This window comes from Vicia villosa, linkage group LG7 (genome assembly GCF_029867415.1).
Source record: "Vicia villosa cultivar HV-30 ecotype Madison, WI linkage group LG7, Vvil1.0, whole genome shotgun sequence".
NCBI lineage: Eukaryota > Viridiplantae > Streptophyta > Magnoliopsida > Fabales > Fabaceae > Vicia > Vicia villosa.
The window spans coordinates 123,910,319-123,914,816 of record NC_081186.1 but is presented as its reverse complement, the minus strand read 5'-3'; positions in this window follow the sequence as shown (position 1 = coordinate 123,914,816).

Below are 4,498 nucleotides of genomic sequence, written 5' to 3'. Positions count from 1 at the left end.
ATGATTTTTCTTTTGTACCGACCAAACTTTTTATTGTTTCCAAAAGAGGAAAAGGGAAAAAGCTGCAATAACCTTAAAAGTGGGGAGAGATCTTGGGTAAGAGGGTTGGTTATACGAAGGGAAGGTATTAGCACCCAACGTATCTATAGTACTCTATAGGTTTCTTTGTTTTGTTTATTCCATTCTTGTTATGGTGGAGGTTCTTGTGAGAAAGAGGTGGGACCTAAGGTGTTTGTTTGATTATGCTCGCAAAGATCATCGCGATCCTCTGCATACATATCCCCTAGAGGGAATCAGAGCATCTGTAGCTCGGGGTCTACGGGTGCTAAGGTTTGAGTGGTTTGAGAGAGAAGTTTTGCTCGCCAAGGATACGACCTTGTGCCTACGTATTCTCAAAGGGATGTTGAGAAAGTCAGAGCAATCGTAGTTCCCACTTATGTTAGTGGAAGCAAAGGAAAAGAGACAAATGTCATCTAAATGTTCGATGTATCTAATCTATATCATCACATACATCTGTTTGATTTTTGTTTGAAAATCTTTTCATTATAAGCCCGGGGCCATGCCATTTAGGGTGCTTAGAATGATAAAGATGTTTTTGTTTAACCAGCCTTGTGGCAAAAGTTTCAATGAAGTCAGCCTTGTGACAAAAACTTTGATTAATCAGCCAGCCTTGTGGCAAAAGTTTCAATGAAGTCAGCCTTGTGACAAAAACTTTGATTAATCATCCAGTACGGTGGTAAAACAGTTTGATTGATTAGCCAGACTTGTGGCAAAAAAAGTTTGATTGATTGATTGATTGATTGTTTGATTGTTTGTGATGATATAGATGAGATACTCCTATCATAGAGATGATAAATGTCTAATCTCCTAGGGTATTTGATTTGGATTTTGGGGATGCTTATAAGAAGCCTGTGGGTCCTTGTACGAAGCCCAAGAGGAGGCTATCCGAGGGTCCTTGCATTGTAAGCCCAAGAGGAGGCTATGGGAGGGACAATCCAGGGTCCTTGCATTGTAAGCCCAAGAGGAGGCTATGGGAGGGTCACTCGTTTGTACAAAGCCCAAGGGGAGGCATGGTATAGTTGGTTTGAGCTCTTAGAGCGATTTCACCGGGAAACCATACTCTATGTCCTAACCTAAACTAGGGAGATTCTTTGCACGAAGCCCAATAGGAGGCTATGGGGAACCTAGTGTTGTACTAAGTTGAACAAGCATATAACACAATCACAAGTATGAACAAGTACGAACAAATATGAACAAGTACATGAACAAATATGAACAGTTATACATATATGACCAAGTGTGTGTATATAATGGAGTTTATGAAGGAAATATACCTGTAAGCATGATCCATTTGTATACACGGGGCTCGGGACTCACACTCGGGGAGAGGTCCACTTGAATTTATTCAAAGCTATGTAAACAGGTATTTACAAAGGGGCTTGGGACTTATACCTACATGGAGGCCCATGGTATTTTTGGGAAGATTTAAAGGAAACCTTCATTTTTGGTTTGTTATTCAAAGTTAAAAACAGATTGAGATATGTACAAAAGGCGTACAATGAAATACCTAATTTCATGTACTAGAGTGGGTATGTACAAAAGGGGCTTGGGACTTATACCTACATGGAGGCCCGTGGTATATTTACAAAACATGGTTGATCGTTTTATTTACAGACGCGAGGTTTGAAAAACCGTTTGAAAGTTTGTTTTGAAAGAAAGTTTATTTATTTTGAATAAAAAGACTGTGTAAAAAGAAAAAGGAGTGGGTCTTATACTCTCTAATATTCGAGAGGCCCCACATGTTTTTGAAAATTAATTGATCAATCAAAAAGATTTAATCAATGGTTTCTTTTGAAAATCAAAAAGAAATGGTTCATCGTTTTGAAAAAGAATTGCGATCGCTCGTCTTAAAATGATTTGATTTTGACAAAAGTCAACTTAATTAAGTTAAAACAAGTTTTAATACTCAATTAAGACCTAAGTGATTAGGGTTTAATCATAAAAAATATTTACAAGTGATTAAGTTTGAAAATTAGATAAAAAAACAATATTTAAAGTATTAAAAAAACTTAAAAATGTATCATTTTAAACCTATTTAAAAATGTATCAAATAAATATTTTTTGATGATTTTTTTTGGTATTCATAAAATACATATATAAAATAAGAAGTGTGTAAAAAATGAATAAAAAATGAGTTAATTTGATTGGTTAAATAATTGAGTGAAGTTTGTAAAAAATGAAGAAAAATAGTGTCAAAAAAAATGGTTTGGTCCTGCCAGGGTTTGAACTCACGCCCTCTCTCTTACCAACCAAAACACTTGCCAACTGAGCCACGCTTGTGGCTTGTAATACATACGCTTCCATTTAATTATATTTTGAAATTGATATTTGAAACTTCTGAACCAAAAAAACGCGCCAAGAACACAATCCCAACTGAAATTTGAAAATCTCTAAAACTGTGTTGTTTTGATCAAGTGATGGGTCTATCTCACTCGGTTTTTCATGAGGAACATGATGGTACCCTCACAATTCATTTATTTTTACTCTAAGGTGATCAATTTTGGGATGAACCTGAAGAACCCTAATTCTGAATTTGAACATGAAATCGTGTATGATTGATGAATTATGAAATTGATTGAGGGCTAATGATCAGTGATAGTGCAGAAACAAGATGGCAAAGCAATATTTCATTTATGATGCATGATTCATAGAGTTTGAAGTTCAAGTGTTCTTACCTCAAAAACGACAAAACTGGAGGTTTGATTCTTCAATATAGGTGTTACAGATGCTTTGTATCGATCTGGATAGCTTCAATGATGATTATTGAAGGTGTCTGGATGCTTGGAACTTCCAAAATTCATCTGAGCATGGCCATGGTGCCCGATCTGCAGAAGCTTCAAGAGTGAATCGAATTTGGTGATGGAGATGTTTCAGGTCATGTGTGAGTGTTTGGATAGTTCACATATGGTATATGGAATGTGTTTGGATGATTAGCTTGAGCAGAATTGGCCTGGAATTGATTTTGGCATGATGAGGCTAAGGTTATGCATATTTGGGAAGTGAGGTAGTGATTCTGAGTTTTTGATGTTTTTGGAAGGTTTCAAAGGTTCAAACAACTTCCATATGATATTTGGGAAGTGTTAGAAGCATCACTTTGCTTAGAAATTCAAAGGTTTAGAGGTTGAGAATTTTACCTCTTTTGAAAACTATGAAACTTGCATTCTAAGAAAGAAAGAGAAAACCTATGTTTATGAGGTTTTGGTGTGATTTTGAATGAGGTAAGGACCTCTATTTATAGGCCAAAGTTTCTGAATACAAAGCTCTTGCAAGTTGATCAAGAATGATGATTTGGCTTAAGAGATAAAATGGAATCTTTCACATTAAATGCAAATGGTTAAAAGTGACTTAACCATGGTTATTTCTCAAGCTTCTTATCCTCTTCCATTCTGATCTCAAATCAGAAAATATCATTCAATTATTGCTTCTATGTATCATTACTTGGATCATTTGGCAAATTGGTTCATAACTTAGTGAAAATGGCATGTAATTTCAAGTGAAAAGTTCACTAATGTCAAAATTCAAAACCATGGCTACACTCCATATTTTTTCATGCTCTTGGACATTTTGGAAAGCTTATGTTACACACTTCAAAACCCTAGTTGAAAGTTTCTTCAAGATCTTTAAGGAAGTGGGTGAAAAAGATCCATGAACTTTGAAGAAAATGAGTTTTTAAGTGAAGTTTTCAAAAAGTACCAACTTTGAAGCTCCATTTCTCTTAAATGGTTGATCTTATGGAAAAAATTTATATGTGTCAAAGTTGTTTATTGGATCAAAATCTACAACTTTCATGTTGGAAGTTTTTTTTCAGTATGTAGGTGAAATTTTGAGTTATTCCCCTCCAAAGTTTGGAAAAAACCATGAAAAACACTTAGAAAAATTTTCTAAGTATGAAAGTCAAACTTTGACTTTTTGATTCTTGATTGATTTTCTTGATTTTTCTTGATCAAATGACTTCATATATCATATATTGATGATCCAAAACTTCAAAAGTCATGGTTGACCAAAATTCCCCAAAAGTCAATGGTGATCTTGTACAGCTGACTTTTTCAGACGAATCGCGTTTCTGGAGATTTCAAATGAAACAGGCTATCCTCATCAAATGAATGGTATGAATGGATCACATTGAAGCATTAGAGGATATTGATCCATGGTTTAAGTTGTGGCACCATGTTCTGATTAAAAAAAGGCAGTTGTTCAGTGAATTAGGTCAAAAACCCTAATTGTCGACCTGATGAAATTGATGACTGTGGATCTTGAATTGAGATGTAATTTCCATTGGATATTGTCATAGGGATTATTTGAAGATGATTGAGGTCTTTGATTGACTCCTTGGGGATTTTTAGGGTTTCCCAAATGTGATCCCTGATTTCAGTCCCTGATAGTTCAAAAACCCTAATCTGATGATTTGAAATTTCACTGTTGATCAATCCTTGTGTAA